Source organism: Triturus cristatus, chromosome 4_1 (assembly GCF_964204655.1).
Source record: "Triturus cristatus chromosome 4_1, aTriCri1.1, whole genome shotgun sequence".
In the NCBI taxonomy this organism is placed as follows: Eukaryota; Metazoa; Chordata; class Amphibia; order Caudata; family Salamandridae; genus Triturus; species Triturus cristatus.
Genome location: NC_140585.1, coordinates 67,414,424 through 67,440,659, shown reverse-complemented (window position 1 = coordinate 67,440,659; position 26,236 = coordinate 67,414,424).

Below are 26,236 nucleotides of genomic sequence, written 5' to 3'. Positions count from 1 at the left end.
GGGGAAGGCTACAACGGTTCCTGTCCACGTGGAACTCCATCACCACGGACAGGTGGGTCAAAGATATTATAAAATACGGTTACTGTCTGGAGTTAACTTCCACTCCACCCACAATACCACCAAGAAACCGTCCTATGTCTTCAGAGCACTTGACGCTCTTACAGCAAGAGGTAGAAAGTATGCTTCTAAAAGGCGCTATCGAGGTCGTACCCGTCCACGAGCGGGGCACGGGGGTTTACTCCCTCTACTTCTTAATTCCAAAAAAGGACGGGTCGCTCAGGCCTATATTAGACCTGAGACCCCTGAACCAGTACATTCTTTCGGAGCACTTTCACATGCTCACTCTACAGCAAGTCCTTCCGCTTCTCCAGCAGGGAGACTTCCTAGCATCACTGGACCTCAAGGATGCGTATTTTCACATACCCATCCACCCCTCACACAAAAAATACCTCAGGTTCACTGTTCAAGGGCAGCACTATCAGTTCAAAGTCCTTCCCTTCGGCGTGACAACAGCGCCCAGGGTTTTCACAAAGTGCCTAGCTACGGTGGCGGCACATTTACGGAGACAGCACATACACGTCTACCCCTACCTAGACGACTGGCTCGTTCAAGCGAGATCGGCCCAGCAATGTGCAAGCCACGTGTCCCGTACCATTCACCTTCTTCACAGTCTGGGATTCTCACTAAATTACCCAAAGTCTCATCTCCAGCCCGCACACGTACAACAGTACCTAGGTGCGACTATAGACACTCTGGCGGCCACAGCTCAGCCAAATTTAGTGAGGATCAACGGCATACAAGCGCTGATCTCCAAGTTCAGACCCAACCACTCGCTTCCAGCGCGAGTGTTTATGCAGTTGATAGGCATGATGGCCTCCTGCATCTTCATAGTCCCGCACGCGAGATTACATATGCGCCCACTTCAGGAGTGCCTAGCACGTCAGTGGAATCAGGCTCAAGGACAGTTGAAAGACCTAGTGTTGGTGAGCGGTCGGGCATACAACTCTCTGCATTGGTGGAATCCACAAAACCTTTGCAAGGGCCGACCGTTCCAAGAGCCTGTTCCACAAATAGTACTGACAGCGGACGCGTCTCTCCAGGGATGGGGAGCTCATGTACTCCACTACACAGTGCAGGGACTATGGACGACACAACAGAAGAAGATGCACATCAACCTTCTGGAACTGATGGCAATCTTCCTGGCCATGAAGGCTTTCAAAGTACATCTGTGCAACAAGGTCGTGTTGATCCGGACGGACAACATGACCGCAATGTACTACATACAGAAGCAGGGAGGGACACACTCTCCACAGTTGTCTCATCTGGCTCAGAGCATGTGGAAGTGGGCCATTCAGAGGAACATGTTCCTCATGGCGGAACACCTCCCCGGCAAGGACAACCAGATGGCGGATCTGCTCAGCAGACACAGCCACCAGATGCACGAGTGGGAGTTACACCCATCGGTACTCCAACCGTACTTCCAGCTGTGGGGTCACCCAGAAATAGACCTATTCGCGACAAGCGAAAACGCAAAATGCCAAAGCTTCGCCGCCAGATTCCCACACCCGCAGTCGCAGGGCAATGCGATATGGATGAACTGGTCCGGCAAATTTGCGTACGCTTTTCCTCCAGCACCGTTGATACCGCTGGTGGCTCGCAAACTCCGACAACACTCCCTGACACTCGTCCTAGTTGCTCCCACGTGGGCACGCCAGCCGTGGTACACCACCTTCCTCGAACTTTCCGTGGTACCGCATCAAAGGCTGCGGATCAAACCCGCGCATTTGACGCAGAACCATGGAGAGGTTCAGCACCCAGATCCGCAACAGCTGAACCTGGCGATCTGGCTCCTGAAGTCCTAGAGTTTGGCTATCTCAATCTGCCACCTGACTGTATGGACATCATCAAGGAGGCCAGGAGACCCACTACAAGAGCTTGCTATGCAGCCAAATGGAAACGGTTCGTCATTTATTGCGGTAATAATGACATTAACCCGCTGGACGCATCCATCCACAACATCATATGTTACCTCTTACACCTATACCGATGCAATCTGGCGTACACCTCTATACGGGTCCATTTGACCGCAATATCAGCCTATCTGCAAACCAGGCAGCACCTCTCTCTCTTCAGAGTGCCTGCCATCAAAGCATTCTTGGAAGGACTCAAACGAGTCATTCCACCTAGTCACCCACCGGCTCCAATGTGGAACCTCAACTTGGTCCTCACACGCCTGATGGGTCCACCCTTTGAACCTCTACACTCATGCGAGATTCAATTCCTTACCTGGAAAGTAGCCTTCCTGGTAGCGATCACTTCCCTAAGAAGAGTTAGTGAACTCCAGGCACTAACCGTTCAAGAGCCATTTATTCGGGTTCACGCCAACAGGGTCGTACTACGTACCAACCCCAAATTCATGCCCAAGGTAATATCGCAGTTCCACATGAACCAGACTATTGAACTGCCCGTTTTCTTCCAAAACCCACAAACTGTTGCAGAGAGGGCATTACATACACTAGATGTACGGAGGGCCCTCATGTACTACATCGACAGGACTAAACCCTTCAGGAAGACAAAACAACTGTTCGTTGCCTTTGCCCCACACCACAAAGGTAACGCCATCTCCAAAGCAGGGATAGCCAGATGGATAGTTAAGTGTATTCAAATCTGTTATCAAAAGGCAAAACGCACATTAACTATTCCACCACGAGCCCACTCAACACGCAAGTTGGGGGCTTCCATGGCCTTCCTAGGAAACATTCCCCTGCATGATATATGCAGAGCAGCCACATGGTCCACTACACACACATTTACAAAACACTATTGCGTAGATGTGCAGTCAAAACAGCAGGCAGCTGTAGGACAGGCTGTTCTCAAAACACTTTTTCAGACCGCTGCAGCTGGCACGGGTAGCCGCCGCCAATAGAGGGCACTGCTATGTATTCTATGCACAGATATGAATTCAGCAGCCCACATGCCTCGAACTGAATATGCTACTTACCAGTATGCATCTGTTCTTGGCATGTAGGGCTGCTGACATTCATATCGCCCTCCCTCCTCCCCGGCGCCTGTCGCAGCTGCAGCTCTCAGAATTATTGCAAGCATGGTCATCACTTTCTGTATCTACTCCATCACTGCCACAATGGCGAAAAACAATCTGAGGATGGAGAGGATGCCCATGCGCACTGTAGTCCAGGGGAGGAGTCACCTATCCAAGGATACTTCGAAGACTCTTCCAGGACAACAACGTGCAAACATCCGGACCCAACACTAGGCGGCGATCTATGCACAGATATGAATGTCAGCAGCCCTACATGCCAAGAACAGATGCATACTGGTAAGTAGCATATTCATTTTCAGTTTCATTTGCTTGTTTCTTATTTGATGGCTTACCTTCCCACTCATGTATTGATTCCTCCTGTGGAGCGTAGCTCGTTTGTCATTTTTTTGACTGGATGACTTGTTCCTTCCACTGCTCGCATTCAGGTATCTACTTTTTAGGTCGAGCCTAGCGGCAGCGCGCATGCCCTGCTCGCACTGTGTGGCATGCTGTATTAGGGCATGCACTAGAAGCCCACTCTCCGCCCAAATTTGTCATTGACATTGTGTCATTGTCCTTCTTAAATGTTTTCTTCTGATTGGTAAATAGGCTTGTTAGTCCCTCCTTTGTACCGCCTTGTCTCCATTTGCTACCTCCCATAAGGACTGGCCCTTTTACTGGTGGTGTTACACGGTCTGCTTTATCTTGGCTCTCAGTACTATTTTGTTTAATTATTTTTTTTTATTTGCAGCGAGGTCCTGTTTCACTTTAGCGGCCGCGCTTCTTAACTTAATTAATTTGCATGCCGCGTGGTCCGCTTTCACTTTAGCGTCCTCGCTTTTTTATTTAATTAATTTGCAGCGCGGTCCGCTTTCACTTTAGCGGCAGTGCTTCTTTATGTAATTGATGTGCAGCCCCCCACGTTTGTACTTGTGACTCCCTCTGCTCCATAATTGTTGCCTAGTAAATGGTTAAACACTGCGTTTTCGTCTCAAATAACTTGGCGACATACAGGTTTCTTTTTGAGGCATTGTTTCAAATTGAGGTATCAATTACACTAAAAGGAAATTCAGTAATGGCAAGAAACCGGCACAATCTCATGAACAAAACTCAACACGGCCGTTTTGACTACTCAACTCTATAACTGTGAAATCCAATGTATGCTCACCCCGGACAAGAGTTAGTGGCACACTTTCTGTTTGAATGCCAGGAGTATGCACAACCAAGAAGAAGATGGCTTAAGCAATTGTGTCGTTTGTTGGGAACCAGGCATCATATTGAGGCACTACGTATTTTAATGTTGGACTCTCGCCCACTGTACGTTTGTGCCCTTTCCAAATTTTTATCATGGGCCTGGTGCATTAGAAGCAAAAGGCTTAAAGGAAATGTTTAATCTTTTTTTAAATATTTATTTATGATGTGCTTCTTTTACTTGAAAATTAAGATTTTAAGATTAAATGTAATCAAATCCTTGCTTTTCTATTTTTCTGAAGCTTTTATGATAAGTTTTTATCGAAATAAAGTCTTTGACTTGACTTGACAGAGGTCATAGAAAATACAGCTGTTCACTAACAGGGATCACGGGAGCTGTGGTTCTTTAGGTCGAGCCTAGCGTCAGCACTCATGCGCTGCTCGCTTTGCAAGACTACTGTAGTAGAATATGGGAGAGAAGCCACGCCCACTCTCCTCCCATAATTTTCATTGGCTTCTGTCATTGTCTTTCATAAATGCTGCCTTCGGATTCGTTAATAGGCTTGTTAGTCCATCCTTAGTATGGCCTTGTCTTCATTTGTACCCTCCCATGGCGATTGGCCCTTTTTACTTCGGTTGTTAAATGGGACCTGTTATTTAGTCTGTAAGCACTATTTACTTTATTGAGTTTCTCTTACGGCAGGCCGGACATGCACTGCTATGTGAGGTGAGTCGCCCACCTCCTCACCCCTCCGATCCCACTGACAGGCCACGCAGTGGTGATTTGTCTTAGTGGTTCTGTGGTAAATAATTTAATTACCGGAACTTAATTTGATACGGAAAATCTATAATAATAGCTCAGTAAAATAAGAGGCAGAATCCGTGGTATTAGAGGTTCGGAACGGGCTTTATTCCAAAATCAATTCGAATTGAGGACTTCATATTCCATCACCGCGAAGGTTCAGGAAGTGAAGGACCAACTTTATTGACAAGTAATCATTTTTATACAATATGCATTACAGTGAAACCGATGCAGGAGGCGTGACAAAAGATAAAACATACATGCGTAATTAAAGTGGGTGTAACTAGGCGTAACTTAAAGAACGTCATCAGGTATGATGTCACAATAGGGTGGTTCTATGAAAGAATTTCGTAATGTCAGCAGAAATATTCGGCATAGATGCGCGCGCAGCAGCATGACGTGTGATTGACGTGCAACTCGGGGGTGAAGGGGACTTGACATTTAGCTCTACATGTGGAGACAGAAGTCTGGGGGGTCAAGTCAACCTAATCCCAAATCATATCTAACATCCTATGTTTAAAGAACTATGTTATCCAAAAAGAAAGGTCTTTCGAACAAAATCTATTCTATACTGACTGTGAGTGCGTGTACAAGCGTCTAAGTGTCTACACTAGATGCGAGGGCAGAAATCTTCCATAGTAACAGGGCTATGAATTACTTGCATAAAGACAGGGAAGCCGGGCCTTTTGCTCGGTAGCTGGAAGAATGTTTACTTAAACTACTAGACAGGAATGCATTGGATAGGGAGCGGAGCAGATAATTTCGAAGGTGAAATACAGTTTTTGGCAGGCAACAGGCTGGAGTCAGGCACCGTTAGCCGCGCAGGGAGTAGGACAAAGTTCATGGATACAGATGCGAGCTCAGACTGGAGCTTTCAGAGGCAGAAGGCAGGAAAAGGCTTGATGACAGAATTCGGGCCTACTCGCCTGGACTGTAAAATGGCATAAATGAACCATATAAAGCCGGTGGCCTTTCATACTTAGGAATGGAATATCCGGCCCATTCATGGCGGATCTGAAAGGGGACATGTTGACGGTGGACGCACATGTGTTTGCGTCTTCATAACTGGAACTGGAGGGATCATACATGTACTTGTGATTTATACATGAAACCGTTGGGGTCCAAGATAGGGGACATAACTGATCATAAAAATCCATATTTCCACATTCCCTCCTTGTCCCCTACTTGCCCGTTAAGAGATATCAATCTTCATCAATCCGTTGATCTGTTCATATAGCATCATTTGTTCTTCTTTTTTCTTCTGGGATGAACGAAATCTTGGTGGTGGAATACACGATGTGGCACACAGACCACAAATCGCTGGTCCACATTGTAGGCATAAGCAGCAACTGAATAATATGAGAAAGCCAATACCTAGGAAGGATAGGACCCTCCATCCAAAGGTAGATAATACACTCCAAAACCAACCGGACCAAGTCCAGGTGCCTGGATTCTGGTGTATCTGGCTTACAATCTTATGAAGGCGAGTTATGGCTTTATATACAGATGGCGAATTTTCTGGTATGAAAATGCAACAGCTTGATCCGATGACCCTACAAGCTCCGCCCCTATCAGCCAGGATGACGTCAAGGACAAGACGATTTTGAAGCACAACAATCCGCATAGCAGACTGCTCTTCTGTTAAATTGCCTAAGGCGGAAATAGTTTCGTTCACTACTGCTTCAAGGGTTCTGGTTAATCTACGTATCAGCTTACTATTGGTAACTGTACCTATATAGGGAAAGAGACCTTTATTGAAATCTGTGTATTTTTCCCATGCTGTCTCAGTATAATCAACTATTGGGAGATCTCTCCGTTCTCTATGGTGTACTAAATGAGTATTTCTGTGATAATCAGGAGGAGCTAGGAAAACAGGTGGCAAGAGGAATCCGATGTAGCAGGTACCATCCCAATCTAGAGGCAAACGTATATATGCCGTCTGACCACATATGAAGTAGGAATGGCGAGAAGCTCTAAATGTAGACTTGCCTTGATCACTAAATTCTATTACAGTGGTGCATCTACTATGGCCCATATGTATGGAACCATTCTTTCTTACACATAATTCACCTATTACTGGAAATACTGACATGGCGGGCAAAATTGGTGTAGCTTCGGATTCGACATTCAGGATCATGAGATTAAGCGTAAAATTACCTAATCCATATACTTCATTTTCTAGATCAGTTCCTGTTCTTTTGGGAAGTCCCTCCTTGTTAGGGTAACAGACTTTGAGCAAAACTAAGTTCAGATTTCCCCATACCCAGTTGTCTTGATAAACTGCAGAATTCGAATCTAGGGAATTAATTAAACTAAACCATGCTCCACAGGAGCCATTGTGTGTGAATGGGTATGGAAAGAGAGGTAAAATTCCTTTATAGTTCTGATAGGGAGGGAGTCGGCCACATATCCAACAATTTGTAGCATTGCTAACCTGATGGGAATGATGTAACATACTAATAAAAGTGTTATTGCGCAGCGCAAATCTATAGGACAACTCATGCGGGGGTAATTCACTAAAAGAATGTTCAGCAGTAACATTGTAAACATGTTTAGAAATAGGATAATATATGTGCAATAATATACTTGCAGCGATTATTAAAAGACTTAAAAAAAACAAAATTAATAACGTCACTGTGCAATGACTACGCAGTGATTTACAGTACGCATGTTGTTTCAGTCGCCTCTTTCGGTTTCTTTCTCTATTCAGGTCTAAGGAATACATGTCAGAGACAAATTCGACCGATTCACCTTGGAGAGGACTTAAACAATCAATTTGCCTGACTTGTTAGACCGGAGTTTTAGTTTATATTGTTCATTGTCATTCAGCTCAACCAAAGGAAGTTTTGAGTCAATCGGTGAAGACACGCGAGGTGTGTCATTTACATCGGACGGTAGTCCATGAAATTTCTTGATATGACTTGAATGTATCCAGCCTTTTCGACCTTCGATCTTCACGGCTGTCCTCGTTGTTAACAGTACGAGTTGAGGCGATTTCCACCTAGGATCCAGCTGAGACTTCCGGTCAAAGTTCCTCACTAACACCAAGTCCCCTGGAATTACGTCATGGGGTTTCACCTCGGTGTTGTCGGGAAAGGCTGCAGCTACCTGTGAACGACAAGATTGTAGTGCAGACATCAAGGAAGCCAAGTAATCTGTCAGCATATTACAGTCAATATCAGTTATTTTGCGTGGTATAGGCGTCCCCCACATATTTGGTGGTCTGCCAAAGACCACCTCATAAGGGGATAGCCCTGTTCGAGAGTGCGCTACCATTCTCATGTAAAAGAGTGCAACTGGTAAGGCTACTACCCAGTCGACACCTTTCTCTCTACAAATTTTGGCCAATCTAATTTTCAGAGTTTGATTATGTCGTTCCACGAGACCTGCTGCCTCGGGGTGTCGGACACAGTGAAATTTCCACTGATAGCCTAACAGAAGCGAAACGTGTTTCATTAGTTCGGATGAGAACGGCTGGCCGTTATCTGAGTAGACAACACGTGGTAAACCGTACCGTGGGAAGAATTCTCGAACCAACTGTTTGGCAGTAGTCGGGGCAGTGTAATCTGAAACCGGGTATGCCTCTGTCCAACGGGAAAGAGCACAGACAACTACGAGAACATATTTGAATCCTCGACATCGTTCCATCTGGATATAATCCATCTGGAGGACTTCAAAAGGGTGATCAGGAGGCTGAAATCCACCCTGTTCTACGGGAATGCTTTTACCTGGGTTAAACTGACAACAGATCATACAGGTACGAACTTTTTGTTTAGCTGCTGCTCGTAAATGTTTGTTGAACCAAATGTGTTGAATGCTGTCTAGCATAGCTTTTTCTCCTAGATGTGCTGGACTATGTACAGTATTAATTATAACTTGGACCATTGAATCAGGAAGGAACCACACAGATTTTTCCTTCGTCATCCATCCTTGATCCGTTTGGATCCCTCCTAATTCAGTCCATTTCTTTATTTCATCTGGTGTAGCATGTGTCTGTATGTCAATTACGTCAAGAGCGGGATCCTTAACCGTCATGCAATGTGTTGGTGTCGGGACTATGGTCTTTATCATATCAGATGTTTGAGTTTGAGCAGTCTGTTTAGCTGTTCTGTCAGCTAGATCATTGCCTTGAGAAATGATATCAGTAACTTTCGTATGAGCTTTACATTTCATAATTGATATTGCAGTGGGTAGATGTATTGCATCTAATAAGGCATGAATGTGGGGTCCGTGCTGAATGTGGGCACCGTGAGAAGTTAAATAACCTCTCTCTCGCCACAGCACGCCGAAGTCATGTACAACTCCGAATGCATAACGTGAATCAGTGTATATGTTGACTTTTTTATTTGTGGCTTGAATACAGGCTTGTGTCAGAGCGATGAGCTCTGCTGCTTGAGCTGACAAGGTATTTATGCAATTTGTTTCAATGATTTCAGTGTCTGTTGTGACTGCGTAAGCGGCCACTAGCTCTCCTGTACTTGTTCTCATACATGAACCATCTACATACAATGTCAGGTCTGGATCTGACAATGGGACGTCTGTTAAGTCTTGTCTGGGTTTCGTCGTGATAGTAATAACTTCAATACAATCATGTGCTAGTGGGTCTGTTCCGTTTATTGGTAACAGTGTGGCAGGATTCAATGTACTACAACGTCTGATTTCTATATGTGGCTGAAACAATGTTAATTCATAACCAGTGAGTCGTGCTATAGTCAAGTGTTGTGTTTGTGTGCGGTTCAAGAGAACCTCTACTGCATGTGGTACTTGTACTGTCAATGGATGTCCTAGTACTATGGCATCGCTTTGTCTGATTGCTAAAGCTGTTGCTGCCACTGATTTCAGGCACGCAGGCAAAGCCTAAGCTACGGGGTCTAATGTACTAGAAAAATAAGCACATGGTTTGTGTGATCCTGCTTGTTCCTGTGTGAGTACTGACAAGGCAGTACCTTCGCGTTCTGTAACAAAGAGTGTAAACTGTTTATTGTAACATGGTGTTGCTAAAACAGGTGCTTGGCATAAAGCTTTCTTTAGGCTTTCAAAAGCTTGTGTATGTTCCTGAGTCCAAGGGAGAACAGTCGATGTGGCTGCCTCCTGTGTTGTCAATTGAATGAGTGGTTTTGCTAGAAATGCATACTGAGGGATCCACTGCCTACAATATGAAGTGAGGCCTATGAAAGCCCGCACCTCCTTTTGTGTCTTGGGTATTGGCATATTAGCAATTAACTGGATGCGATCTGATGTAAGCTGCCTTCCCTCCTTGGACAGCGAGTGACCAAGGTAAACAACTCGCTGGACACAGAATTGCAGCTTAGAAGGGGACACCTTGTGCCCCTTTTCGGCCAAAAATTGTAAAACCGTCAGTGAGGCTTTTTCACATTCAGGTTCGCTTCTAGCGGTGATCAGCAGATCATCGACATATTGAAGCAGGGCAGTGTTGACTGGCATGTGGATACTGTCGAGTTCTCGTTTCAGTGCTTGGCTATAGATGCTGGGGCTTTCTGTGAATCCTTGAGGTGCGCGTGTGAATTTAAAGCTTCGTCCATTTAAACTAAATCCGAACAAGTATTGGCTTTCCGGATCTATTGGGACGCTGAAAAAGGCATTCTTGAGATCAATTACAGTAAAGAATGTTGCTTCGGAATCAATGGCTGTCAGTAATGAAGAAATGTCTGGGACTACGGGGTATTGTGGTACAATACATTTATTTAATTCGCGCAGATCAATAACCAATCGATATACTGGCGGGGCTGTTGGATCGGTTCGTTTAAGAATCGGAATTATCGGTGAATTACATACATTGGAGTCAGTTTCCACAACCACTCCTTGGGTAATAAGCTCGTCAATGATTTGCAGTAAAGCCACTACAGCATCTGGGGGTAACTTGTATTGTCGCATTCGTGGTAGTACCACTCCTGCCTTTAGTGTGACTCGATATGGTGTAATGTTCATGCAACCAACATCTGTAGGGCCTTGTGCCCATAAATGTGTGGGTAAAGTCTGCAGTCGGTCATCCATGTCTCGGGACACATAGTGCCCTTTGAAATCACGTAAAAACAATCTTACTCCTTCCGGAGAACAACATATTATAGCTCCTAGAGCTTTCAAAGTTTTTATGCCTAACAGATTTTCTGGACATGATTTAGTAAGTAATAAATCTGTAGTTCGTGTCAAGGGACCAATCGTAAGTGGAAGAGGCTGTGATACTTCGTTAATGATAGGTTTTCCTGAAAAGCCAAGGGAAATATTTTGTGAGCCTGAGAGGGGTGCCCCTGGAACTTCACTACGTTTTATTCTTGTTCGGCTTGCCCCTGTATCAAGTAAGAATTTTCTATCTTGGCCTAATAGTTCACTGTGTACATAAGGTCCTTCTTGATCTACAGGGACCTCAATAAGGGGTAAGCCAACTTCCCTCTCTAGGCTGTTTCATGAGTATCGTTGATAATCAGGGTAGTCATACTGTGCGGTCTGATACATCTGTCGGGTCGTTGTTTGTGTGGCAGCAATAGGCTGCGGTGGTGGAGCTGGCATAGACTGTTGCGGAGCTGGCATGGACTGTGCATGCTGCGGGGCTCCTTGTTGGTTCTGATCCTGTCTAAATGGCCGTGGTCTTTCTTTTGTATTACCTATGGCGATATTATGTTTTAAAACTGGACAATCGTGTACATAATGACCTGGCTGTTTACAATAGTTGCATGTCCCTTTTACAGGACCTGTTGAAACACTGGACTGTGTCATACCCTTTTTATGACCGTCAGTTGGAACTGTCTGGGAAACTAGCATTTTCATTTTCGTGTCTTTCATGCGTCTTTGTTCATGTTTTTGTTCCTCTCTAATTCTATTGTGATGGTACTGTAGCATTTGTAACATTTGTGACGGAGTATTACCTTGCCAGGTACTCTCGAATTTCAATACTCTATTCTTAACTTGGGGCAAGGCATTTTCAACCAATTTTGTCACAAACAGATGTGGATACGACTCGCTACTTGCTTTTATTCCACTATTTATACCAAAACATTTTTCAAATCGGGAATAGAAATCACTAGTGTCTTCATCTGATTTTTGTTTACAGGCTGAGATTGCACCCCAGTCTTCCTTTTTCGTAGTTAATAAACGTGGCAGTACCTGTACTAGTAAACCTGGTAGTGTTTTGGTCTTGTCCCCAAGCCCTGAACCTGGACCTCGAGCTTTTTCTTCGTTTTCTAATGCTGTCCAATCTATCTTCTGGTCTCCCACCTCCCAATCCTTTTCCTTGAGTTTTTCGTAAATGCCCGCAGGCAATAATACCTTCAATATTGTCATAATGTCGGGGTAGGTATATTCTCCCATAAGTAACATATCTTTAATTTCACGGTGGAAACCCGCTGGGTCTTTGTCATGACTGGGTACCACTTTCTTCATTTCTAATAGTTCTATTTTGGATATGGGTGTGTATACAAACACACGTTTAAACTCATTGTCATCACCTTTTATCGGGTGCACTTCGCGTAAGGGATTCTGTCTATCCATGTAATACGTCGTTCTTTCCTTGATGGGCAGTGAGACATGTTCAGGACATACAAAAAGAATGTACTGCTTTCTGGATTCTAGTATTTCTCTAATTAACTCAGTACCTGAACCTCTCCATTTATTCGTGAGTAATTCAGTCAATATATCAGGTAAGGGGCCAGGATCGGAGTGCTGGCTTTTATATAATATAAGGAGTTGTTGAATCATATAGATACCAGCTAAACGCTGTTCATCTGGGGCGAGGTTCAAAAACGTATGTGCTAGTGTATCATCACCATATTTTCCGGGACTATCAACCCAGTGAACGGCTGACCTGGCTAATTCTTGTTCGTCCATAGAATCGAGTATATGATAACCCCTTCGTTCTCGGAGTAATTTGTCAGCGGCTTGGAACGAATGTTCGGGGACCTTATATTTATTATAGGAGTTTGGAATTTTCTGCTATTATCTGGACGTATCGGACGTATCGGATCAGTAAAGCATCTAGTATTATTGCAAGATCTTCCTCTACCTACATAGGCCATGGTTTCTAACTGTCCTGTGGGCAGTTCTAATTCTTCCTCGTCCTCGGTTTGTTCAGGTTCGTCTACTGCTAATCTTTCTTCGTGTATTCGTTCTATTTCTTTGCGGATCTTTCGGCTCATAGCTACTATACATGATCGTTTATCGTGTCTCCCCTCTGATATATTCTTACCCCATGTGGTAAGAATTTGCATTTCTTCCGGATTTACCCCTGGTTGATCTTGGTTTCTGATCACACAGTTTATGAGGAAACGTAACAGTTCCCCCTGTATTTCCACTTTTTGGTACTCCATGGCTCTGTTAATACTCTCAGAATCTCGCCCTGACTGGACAAAGTGATATATATTTTCTAAATGTGCAGTCATTCCTGGTAGCTTCCCTAAATATATTGCAGCTCGTCGGATACGTAATGATGCCAGCATCATTTCGTCCCCTTTTCCGGGCACCGGGTCATATCTACAATCTATTAGAAGTTCCTTGAGCGTGTTGGGAGTTACTAGTTTGGGCGTACGTTGGTGGGCTAATTCTTGAAAGGAAAGTTTATTTGCTCTGGGTGGCGTGGAAAAAATGCTTGATGTACCTCCGGTAGCACCACCTGGGGTGCTGGATGTGAAAGGATTCGTTGAACGTGATATAGCAACCATAGGTGTGGATGCAGATGTAGAAACAGATGTGCTTGCCGGAACTTGTGTCGGAGTTTGCTGTTGCAGAGGTACAGACGGAGGAGGGTCTTGGCGTTGAACCCCCTCGGCAGGCGGTCTATGTGGCGCAGCATTAGCATACTCGGGAGCTGCGTCGTCTAAATAAGAGGAAAGAAAAACATCTTCTGCGGTTCTGGGATGCCCTTTGGGATGTACTTTTATCGGGAACAATGGGGGTGGCAAGTCTTTTGGTATCTCCGGAGTAGCCTTAGGTAATCCTTCGGCCAGAAGAGGATACATACCATTCACAAGGGCATTTCTTTGTCTGTCTGTTTGTTCTGACTTTACTCGAGTACCTTCTTCAATTAATAGACTTTCTCGAACTTTATTTGAATTCTCCTTACTTTTCTCTTCCTGTCTGAGCGCTTTTTCTGTACGTCTATATGATTCTTTACGCCATAATTCAATGGCATCTTTCTGTGACTGTCTAGCTTTCTTTTTCCATAATTCTTCTTCTACTTTCATGATGCAATCTGCATCCCAAGTCCCAGCTGCGGGCCACCTCTGACTTTCTGGTAATTCCTTGGTGTAGTCTACCCATAGATCAAGAAATAATATGGCGTCTAGGCCATGTTTATGATACATGAAGTACCCTGGAGTGTCCCTAGGAGGAATGGGAACAGCTTCTTCGAGTACCCCTTTTCTAGTTTTGATCTGTCTTAATTTTGAAAAGAGCGGCATTTTTAGACCTTATTACTTGAACACGCTTAATACAATAAACACAATAATGAACAGTCATTCACACCACAATATACAGAACGTGTTTAAAACATTTTTAACATTTAACATTTAATGAATAAACAATGATGGCCATTTAGGGAACTAGTCACTAAGCATAATACTCGGTACTAACTAGATAATTCTGAATTATATACTAGACATACTTGATATACTGCTAAACAGTACAGATACACTGCTGAAACAGTGCAGACCGGATTTGTGTACCCAAACCCGTCTTGACCGGCACAAACTATGTGCACGTCAGAACGCCTCCCCGACAATGGTACTCACCGGGTAGCTCGGAACGGAAGGCCTCGGAACTGAACTGAACTTGAACCGGACTGGACTCGACTCGAAACTTGGGAAACTTCGGAAACTGGTGGGCCTCTGTATACCTCGGATCTTGCTCTCTCAGCTAGGCTCTGGTCGGGATACTTCGCACTTCTCACCGCCTCGTCTGGGTGTTGATCGCAGCCTCAGTTACCCCCGCTCGGCAGGAGGGAGATACAGGAAATCCTGTGGGTACGCGTTGTTGTCCGTCCAGCTGTGGCAGGAGACCGGGCCTGCAACGCACCGCCGGCGCGTGAGATGAGAAAGTGTCCCTGTTCGGGCGCCATATATGTGGTAAATAATTTAATTACCGGAACTTAATTTGATATGGAAAATCTATAATAATAGCTCAGTAAAATAAGAGGCAGAATCCGTGGTATTAGAGGTTCGGAACGGGCTTTATTCCAAAATCAATTCGAATTGAGGACTTCATATTCCATCACCACGAAGGTTCAGGAAGTGAAGGACCAACTTTATTGACAAGTAATCATTTTTATACAATATGCATTACAGTGAAACCGATGCAGGAGGCGTGACAAAAGATAAAACATACATGCGTAATTAAAGTGGGTGTAACTAGGCGTAACTTAAAGAACGTCATCAGGTATGATGTCACAATAGGGTGGTTCTATGAAAGAATTTCGTAATGTCAGCAGAAATATTCGGCATAGATGCGCGCGCAGCAGCATGACGTGTGATTGACGTGCAACTCGGGGGTGAAGGGGACTTGACATTTAGCTCTACATGTGGAGACAGAAGTCTGGGGGGTCAAGTCAACCTAATCCCAAATCATATCTAACATCCTATGTTTAAAGAACTATGTTATCCAAAAAGAAAGGTCTTTCGAACAAAATCTATTCTATACTGACTGTGAGTGCGTGTACAAGCGTCTAAGTGTCTACACTAGATGCGAGGGCAGAAATCTTCCATAGTAACAGGGCTATGAATTACTTGCATAAAGACAGGGAAGCCGGGCCTTTTGCTCGGTAGCTGGAAGAATGTTTACTTAAACTACTAGACAGGAATGCATTGGATAGGGAGCGGAGCAGATAATTTCGAAGGTGAAATACAGTTTTTGGCAGGCAACAGGCTGGAGTCAGGCACCGTTAGCCGCGCAGGGAGTAGGACAAAGTTCATGGATACAGATGCGAGCTCAGACTGGAGCTTTCAGAGGCAGAAGGCAGGAAAAGGCTTGATGACAGAATTCGGGCCTACTCGCCTGGACTGTAAAATGGCATAAATGAACCATATAAAGCCGGTGGCCTTTCATACTTAGGAATGGAATATCCGGCCCATTCATGGCGGATCTGAAAGGGGACATGTTGACGGTGGACGCACATGTGTTTGCGTCTTCATAACTGGAACTGGAGGGATCATACATGTACTTGTGATTTATACATGAAACCGTTGGGGTCCAAGATAGGGGACATAACTGATCATAAAAATCCATATTTCCACAGTTCCTGTGCTTTCGGTGGCGGGGTGCAGCGTGGGATCGCTCAGGGCTATGAGTGAGGTGGACCAGCCGTGGCTGGCCTGCCCTTGCCGAGCGGCTGGCTCAGTTGGGTGATGCCACCGTGCCCAGGACAGGTCCAGGGGTAGGCTCCGTCAGGCACCTCCAGTGCGAGGCAAACTCGCCCCAGCCTCACTTCCTTGCCAAGTCTGGCTTGTGCCGGACTGGGCGTGCCTTCTACCTATGCTCCCCCCGTGCCGGTCGGCATGGCATGACGTCCCCGGGGAGTGGTGGGTGCACTCAGCCTCGGGTGGGTGCACTTAGCCTCAGTTTGCCCGCATGGGGGATTCCCAGCTCTGCGCCATAACTGTCGTGGAGGGTAAGGCTCACTCCCATCCCAAGGTTTCCAGGTTGCAGGGCAGCAAAGATTGGCGGTGGGGTCCAGGCGAGGCAGTCTATCCCTGGCAATCTTGTTGGCGGGTCCTGCATTGGTGCGTTCCATAGAACGAGGCCGTGCCATGCCCGCACATCACCAAGCGTTCCAAATTGCAAATGGTGAACGCCGGGTTGCCATGCTGCGCACATCCTGCAAGCCCCCTGTCTCCCCCCCCCCCCCCCCCTTCCTGGACCCTGTTTTCATTAAGCGAGGCATGGCCTGCGCAGCTCAATGATTTATTGAGCTACGTGGGCAAGCAGGGTGTCGGTGGTGCTAATCTAGCCGGGTCGTCCTGGCAGCGAGTTGGGCCTGGGCGTGAGGCAATGGGTTTGCCATCCCCCCCACAGCTACCCGCATTGCTAGTGTGCCTCTGAAGGGAAAGTTTACACACCATTTGGTCCTACAGCGCTGCTGCTTATTGCAAGGGGTTCACGAGACCAGCGGGGTAGTGCGAGCCCCCCCCCCCTCATTTCATCCTGCCCCCGGCCAGGAACCCTACGGACCGGGGGCACGGGTCAGAGCGAGGGAGAGAGGATAGCATATGCAATATAAATACGGTACTCGTGTGCAGCCGTCGACTCTGGTGTAGGAAACCAGTTTTCGAGCCTCGAGGTCGCGTCCTGTGATCATGGGCAAATCACTTAATCTCCCCCCGTGCCTGAATAGGTAATGTAAATACGGTGCTCAATGTGCAGCTGCTCACTTTGGTGCAGGAAACCAGGGTTCGAGCCTCGAAGTCGCGTCCTGTGATTCTGGGCAAATCACTTAATCTCCCCCCGTGCCGAATATGGAATGTAAATGCGAGTCCACGCTATATAAACGATGCAACATTCCCGGCAGCAGTTGGGCAAGTGACCGGAGAAGAGAGGCATTTTGCCACGTGATTTGCAACGGTGCATGATCTTGAGCGCCACCTGCGGCTTGATTCAATACTTTATAAGAGGGAGCTTGTGATGCACATTTAAGGATGCCTTGCTGACTGAATGTCTAATCTAGAAGGTGTTGCTGCTAGTACATAAGACAGTCACTAGTTCTAGGCTTGCCCAGGTTGCAATGGTACGCCACCGGTTGGCACTGTGGTTATGTTGTACCATCTTTTTTTCTTTTTTTATTTTTTTTTCATCAACATCAGTTCCCAATTATGGGCTGGAATCCTAACTACATGCCCATGCCTACACTCCCTTGTCAACAAAACTCCTTTCACCCCCCTTTTTTAGACAGAGGCAGGAGGGGACGGGGAAAAAGAAGAGGGAACCAGCAGGTCCATTGGGAACAACAAGAAGAGACAGTGGGGAACAACACACGCAGCAAGGCAGGAACCAGCAACCAGAGAGTCTAATCACAAATTTTTCATCTGTGGTTTTGACAGAAACGGAATCTTTAGTTCTCGAAAAGGGTTTGGGCTTTGTTCCTACTGCTCGCTTGGACCGGTTTCGTTTACATTGTGAACTTGCAGACTTTTTCAGAAAATTGAAATTAAAATCTTTTTTTGAAAAACAAACAACCAACGACCTGGACGAAAATCGGAGTGACACGGGTCTCCGGGTAAAATTTACCTTTACTCCTCCACCCCATGTGACTCCACCCGAAATTGTTGCCTTCGAACAGGCAGTTTTTAACGACATCGAATCCTTTCAGGAAGATAAGGTGTTTAAAAATATGAGTGCGGCTGAATTCCAGGCCTTGCAGACTTTACAGTCTAATTCCTCCATTGTTATCAAACCAGCGGACAAGGGGGGAGGTATTGTGATCCAAGATACTCAAGATTATGACAAGGAATGCAGTCGTCTGTTGAATGATCGGAAAAACTACACTCCTTTGAAAGTGGATCCATCTCCCTGTTTGAAATCTACTATTACCAGCTTGACAGACCATGCTGAATCCATGGGTTACATCACCAAACATGAATTGGATTTTTTGGCCAAAGGTGAGGGTATAATTCCATACTTTTATACCTTACCTAAGACTCATAAAAACAAAATACCACCTCCAGGACGCCCAATAGTCTCAGGTATAGGGTCACAGTTGGAGCCCCTATCTAAGTATTGTGATTTCTTTTTAAAACCCTTGATCCAAAATACTTCTACATATCTTAGAGATACTAAAAGTTTTCTATCCCTCTTGCAATATATAAGGGTGGATGATGAATCAACCTTTTTGGTGACACTGGATATTGAAAGTTTATATACCAGCATCCCCCGGGATGATACAATCAGGGTCCTGGGGGAAGCTCTGGGGACTTCCCCTTGGTTGTTAACCTTAGTTTGTTTTCCATCTTTTCCACGTTCAACGAAAACATCGTTGCGCACTTTTTGAACTAGTCATTTGGTTGTAATAAAGTTTCTTGAAACACGATCTTTGGTTGGCATTCTAGTGTTTCCTAACCGGAACTAACCTTAGACGTTTTCACGTAACTACGTCACTCACGTGACTCCCTGCCCCGGAACCACGTACAGAATTGTACGCGCGTAGGGAAAAACCACGAGTATTTAGCTGCTGCCTTACGAATCAACTTTCACCTCCAGGGCTGTAGGGACCCAGTAGGTGCTTCGGCTGGCGGTTGAACTGAAGCTAAGTGAGTACCATTTGTTTCTCTTCATAATGGAAGAGTGTCATTAAAAATCAGCATTTTACTGAGTAGCTGCTGTGACTAAAACCGTTTGGAGGTTATTAAATACCATTACCTCGTTCTGTTTACTCCTAGATTTGCATTACGGTTCCCACCACCCTGCAGTTTCTAAGGAGCGCATCCTTTTTCGCTGTGATGTAAGCCTTGTGTTTTCTAATGCTTTATTTCCCCTTCTGAATATGGGATATATTAAGACTGCCATTGTAAACTACTACTCAGTTTGTAGTTCCTTTTTACTAAAAACCATGTACTTTGAGTTTTGATCATCTTAACTACTGTCAAGTTAATAATCGGTTCTGCTGATAGATGTATGAACCGATATTATGGTACACTCAGACTAATAACGCATGGAGTACCATTTAAACGATAAGATGAATGCAATAATTCAAGAGATAACAAATCCAGGATTCCTTCCCTTCCGTTGAGTGAATGTTACACTTGTTTGAATTAAATTGTATTCAGGGAGGGGTTGTAGTGGAAACATCCTTCTCATTTTGGGATAGTCACTTTGATAAAAAGTTTTTCTTTCTTTTTTTTCAGAAATCATTTTGCTTTTGGGAAATCCCTGAAGGTTTGCATGTAAACTGTGAGTTACAATATTTAAGAACTACACCAGAGGTTAGGGTAAACCTTAGCGTGCTTATACCGCCATGGTGTTATCTGATCCTGACGAAAGCTTTGGTAATATCTTCATGGAAGCTGAAACATGTTGACCGTATATTTTCAGGATGTTTCTGGTCAACTAATTACCAGTTAGCGACATCCATTTCACTTTATTTTAATTGGTGCCATTCCTTACCTACCATTAAAAACTTTTCTTTTGGGATTGAGAAAAGGCTTCATTTTAAATCACCCTGTTCCTCACCTGAGGTTATAAAATACAATCTGCTCCGCCATATTAATAGCGTTGTAGCACACCAGGAATACACTTCGTATTCCTGGTGGGGACCCCTTGATGAAGCATGTCACCGACTAGGTCGGTGAGTGAGGGTTCCATTCTTTCACTTTGAGTGACCTCTTCCCACCTTTTGCTTATGGAGACACTCTTTTGTTGTTTGATTATTGATAGTTAGGGGGACTAAGAGTGATTCCTCGCTGATGCCCTTGCCCTCTCTCTCTTTTTGTTTTGTAACATTTTGGCAGCGCACAGCTGTGAGAGCTAATTATTGAACGCTTGGTTTTTTGTCTTTGGCAGCATCATGGAAAACGCAGGCTTATCGTATACAGATGAAGAGGTGGACGCCCTCTTGGCCGATCCCTCCTTATTTTCGGACCCCTCAATAGCACAGACGATTTCCCAGACTACAGAGTGGGAAAAGCTCACTGAACAAAAACGTAATCGTATACGGAGCATTTTACATGGTACAATCTTGACGGAGTATTTACGTATGAACATTGCTCCTAGGGGACTTCTGGTTACTAATGCACCCTGAATTTTTCTTGAAGACCCCATCTTTAGAAAGGAGTGGGCCCAGATCGCGTGGCATTGTACCCGCGACTGGTTAGTTCTTATAATCAAAACAGCTTTGAGACTCTCAGAAGCCCTATTGGTGGAGATCCAACTCACCGAGACACACTTTAGAACATCTTTGACTGGTTACAAAAAAAGATTAGAGGAACTAAATAAGGAAGTGAATGAATATAAAGATAACCTCACACAATCAAAGGCCCAAAATTTTTAAAAAGATTTAAAACGCTTTGCCTACACCAAGGTATATCCATATGCACACCCTGACTATGTTCCCCCACTTAGAAACAGTGAACAAACAGAAACATATGATGAGGACGGGTCGACCACTTGTGGGTCTAGTGGTGACAGTTTTAGAACAAAACAGCGTGGCCATGGTAGAAACAGACCTTATCATTACCAACCAAATTGGCCATCTTATCCCAATCAAGGGGGAGGTGGTGGCTTTCAGAATTCCTTCCATCAACATCAGTTCCCAATTATGGGCTGGAATCCTAACTACATGCCCATGCCTACACTCCCTTTTCAACAAAACTCCTTTTGCCCCCCTTTTTTAGACAGAGGCAAGAGGGGACGGGGAAAAAGAAGAGGGAACCAGCAGGTCCATTGGGAACAACAAGAAGAGACAGTGGGGAACAACACACGCAGCAAGGCAGGAACCAGCAATCAGAGAGTCTAATCACAAATTTTTCATCTGTGGTTTTGACAGAAACTGAATCTTTAGTTCTCGAAAAGGGTTTGGGCTTTGTTCCTACTGCTCGCTTGGACCGGGTTCGTTTACATTGTGAACTTGCAGACTTTTTCAGAAAATTGAAATTAAAATCTTTTTTTGAAAAACAAACGACCAACGACCTGGACGAAAATCGGAGTGACACGGGTCTCCGGGTAAAATTTACCTTTACTCCTCCACCCCATGTGACTCCACCCGAATTTGTTGCCTTCGAACAGGCAGTTTTTAACGACATCGAATCCTTTCAGGAAGATAAGGTGTTTAAAAATATGAGTGCGGCTGAATTCCAGGCCTTGCAGACTTTACAGTCTAATTCCTCCATTGTTATCAAACCAGCGGACAAGGGGGGAGGTATTGTGATCCAAGATACTCAAGATTATGACAAGGAATGCAGTCGTCTGTTGAATGATCGGAAAAACTACACTCCTTTGAAAGTGGATCCATCTCCCCGTTTGAAATCTACTATTACCAGCTTGACAGACCATGCTGAATCCATGGGTTACATCACCAAACATGAATTGGATTTTTTGGCCAAAGGTGAGGGTATAATTCCATACTTTTATACCTTACCTAAGACTCATAAAAACAAAATACCTCCTCCAAGACGCCCAATAGTCTCAGGTATAGGGTCACAGTGGAGCCCATAGCTAAGTATTGTGATTTCTTTTTAAAACCCTTGATCCAAAAGACTTCTACATATCTTAGAGATACTAAAAGTTTTCTATCCCTCTTGCAAGATATAAGGGTGGATGATGAATCAACCTTTTTGGTGACTCTGGATATTGAAAGTTTATATACCAGCATCCCCCAGGATGATACAATCAGGGTCCTGGGGGAAGCTCTGGGGACTTCCCCTTGGTTGTTCCGAACACCACAACAGTTTGTCATCGATTGTGCCACACTAGTTCTGAAAGAGAATTTTTTTGAGTACAAAGGCACTTTATATCTCCAATCTACCGGTACTTCCATGGGGAGTACCTTTGCCCCTAGTGTTGCTGGTCTATACGTTTATGATTTTGAATGCAAATACTTTTTGGCGCCCACAAATCCATACTCTTCCAATTTAATTTTTTGGAAGAGGTACATTGATGATATTTTCATCATCTGGCAAAGTACAGAGCATACTCTCTTGGAGTTTTTTGAATGGATTTATTTATTTAATTTATTTTTTGAACTTGTAAGGCGCAACAGCTACCCAAAAAGGGTTTCCCGGCGCCGAGATACAGCCAAGACAGTCAGGGGCGAAAAAACAGGCTATTCAAGTTATTGTTCGAAAAGCCAGGTCTTAACATTTCTTCGAAACCTGCCATAGTTATCCTCTTTTCGAATGAAGGGAGGAAGAGTGTTCCAGAGGGACGGACCAAGGTAGGCAAATGATTTGCCTCCCATTCTTGCCAATTTAAATCTTGGAACACAAAAATTTGAATGAAATTGTGAACGGAGATTACGTTTGGGGAAGTATGGATGGGCCAAAGCAAGAAGGTATTTAGGTGCTGTACCTGCCTTGATTTTGAACATATACGTCAAGGCTTTGAAGCGAATTCTGCTATCAACCCTGAGCCAGTGAAGCTCACGGCGGTAGCTAGAGACCTCGGAATTTTTAGGAATTTTACACAGCAAACGGACTGCGGCATTTTGAACAAGTTGCAGTCGACTGACAACAGCTTTATTTGACCCGAGATACAGAATGTTACCATAGTCAAGCCGGGAAGTGATGAGGGCATTGACTACAGTCTTCTGGGTGGAAGGGGGCAGCATCCAGATAATTTTCCTCAACCATTTGATAATGGTGAGGCACAGCCCTACAACTTTATTGACCTGTTTGCTCTCAGAAAGGGCACTGTCCAAGATAAAACCCAGGTTACGAACTTGAGTCACTGGTGTTGGAAAAGCGGCCAACTGGTCAGGCCAGTGAATGGGATTCCAGAGTTCCTGCTGTTTTCCCAAGAGAAGAACCTCTGTCTTGTCTCCATTAAGTTTTAATTGATTTCTCGTCATCCAATTAAGGATGTTTTGAAGACCAAGTTTGAGGGGAGATGAGGAAGATGTGACTGGTTGGGATAGGGAAAAAATGATTTGGGAATCATCTGCGTAGGTCATAAGGGAGAGTCCGGATTTTTCAGCAAGGTCAGCCAGGGGCCTGAGATAAATGTTAAAAAATAAGGGGCTCAGAATTGATCCCTGAGGCACGCCGTGAGGGGCGTTGAACGATTCAGAGCAGGCCGTAGAGGATGTTATTTGGAATGTCCGGTCTCCCAAAAAAGATCGAATCCAATCAAGCGCTTTACCCCGGACACCATTTCTATATAGTGCTTTAATGAGGATATCATGTGATATAGTGTCAAAGGCCGCGCTCAGATCGAGGAGCACGAGCGCGACCGTCTGACTTTTGTCAAAGAGATTGCGAATATGTTCCGTGACTCCAGGAAGAGTGGTTTCCGTCGAGAAACCAGCTCGGAAGCCAGATTGTGAGGGGTGTAGGAGAGAGTTCTTTTCGACAAAGGTGGACAAAGCCGTGTGAACATGTCTCTCCAAGTACTTGGAAAATGCAGGGAGCAGGGAAATAGGTCTATAGTTTGCCAGGCATTCTGGGTTAGCTGTAGGCTTTTTTAACAGTGGCGTAACCATAGCGTGTTTCCAGAGAGTCTGGACTGAAGAAAGTTCAAAGGAAGCGTTGAGCATATCAACTATAACTCCTAAGGACTGGTCATCAAGTTGTTTGAGGAATTTAATTGGGACAGGGTCCCTGGGGGAACCGGACTTGATGTTTTTAAGGATGGATTTCATTGTGTCTACCGTTATGAGTGGCCACGATTCCAAGGTAGTTTCACCGAATGGGGCAAAATCCAAATCAATAGAGGAGGGAAATATGGTGTTGTTAGTTTTAATGTCCCTGATGATTTTTTCAATTTTATCAAAAAAGAAACAAGCAAGGTCTTGGCATTGTTGTGAGTTTAATGGGGGAGCCACAGCTGTGGTGTGGGCACCAGCTAGATCCTTGACCAAGTTAAACAGAGTTTTCGATTTGTTTGAAGCTTCAGTGATAGACTGTGACACAAAAGCTGCACGTGTTTTAGCACAGGCAGAGTGGTATAAATTCCTGGCCACGTGATAGATGTTTTTAGCTTCAGGGTCATAGTCTTTACGCCATTTTCGCTCCAATGCCTTACATCTTGATTTTTCTATCTTTAGTAGGTCATTAAACCATGGAGCAGGATGGCGGTGTCTGTTACTTTTAATGGAAGTGGAAGATAGGCAATGGTCAGCAGCATCGCTGAGCCATATATGAGTGGCTTCAGCCAGGCTATTCATGTTATGGCCCTTCTTAGGAGGGTTTTCATGGAGTGCCTCATTTAATTTGGCCATGTCAAGTGATTTCCAATTTTTCCTGGATATGGCAGGAATGTCGGGTGTCGTAACAGCGGTGGGTAGAAGTTTAATACTCAGTTCAATTAAGTAGTGGTCCGACCAACAGATAGGAGAAGTGTTATGCCATTTGAGCTCGGTCAGGTTGGAAAAAATGGGGTCGAGCAGGTGACCTTTATTATGAGTCGGCCCAGTGTTAATTAAGGACAAGTTAAGGGCCTTCAGGTCATCAAGTAAATTAGTACAAGCGGGAATAGATGGGTCCTCCAAATGCAAATTTAGGTAACCAACAAGTGAGAAATTTTTCGATGCCAAATAGTACGGAGTAATATAGTTTGCTAAGTTTGAAGCCCATATGGAAAAATTTCCGGGGGCCAGTACATCAATATGCCGGACATTGTACAATTGGGATTCAGAGAGATTTTAAAAAAGCCCGCTTCACAGTCAGGGATGGAAATTTGTTCAAAAGTACACTTCACATTTCTGTTGAAAATGATAGCAATTCCACCTCCTGACTGGTTTTGTCTATCAATCCTAGTGATAGCGTAGTTAGCGGGGAGGGCAGTAGCCACATCAGGGCCCGCACTCTCGTGGAGCCATGTTTCAGTCAGAAAGAGGACACTGGGATTTGCCTCTAATAAGAGGTTGAAAATGTCCAGTCTATGCTTGGGAAGTGATAGGACGAGGTTGTTTGTGTTTTCTGTGTCTTCTAACAGCATCAGGGAACGGTTGGAGGATGGTTGTGGTTAGCTTGCACTTATTACACGACACCACACCAATGCTATGGAGATTAAGTGTGGAGCAACTTGGGTTGGAAGATGGGCGTAACGCACGCAGTTCTAGCGAGGATCTGACCAGCTGTCTGTGGACGGGGGGTGTATAGTCCTCTGCCCGAGCCCCGTACTGGCCCGGACGGGCACAGACGGGCTAGTCTTTGGCGTGTCTTCGGCGTGCTGAGTGCGTGCCCGCTGCGCTTGTTCGCTGCGCTTCCAAGGTGTGTGCATACTTATAAGGAGGGGAGGGGGCGTGGCTAACTGCAAGGGGCGTGGCCAGGCGACTCGTGGGTGGCAATGGCGGCAAAGGACTCGCCCTACTCGTCCCAGCACTGGATCTGCAATTGGGGAAGATGATCGGCCCAAAAGCACCAGAAGCGTAGGTAAAACACAAGTACAATTTCAATCAATAACAATGTGCAAAATAGCGTGAGATACAAGTTTAAAAAGTTAAGATGCAACACCCCCGGCTTCCGCCTCAAGGGTAGCTGTAAAACACCGGCTCGTAGTTCAGCAGCGGCGATAAATGCGTCGGGAAGGGGGCGTGGCTAACTACGAGGGGCGTGGAC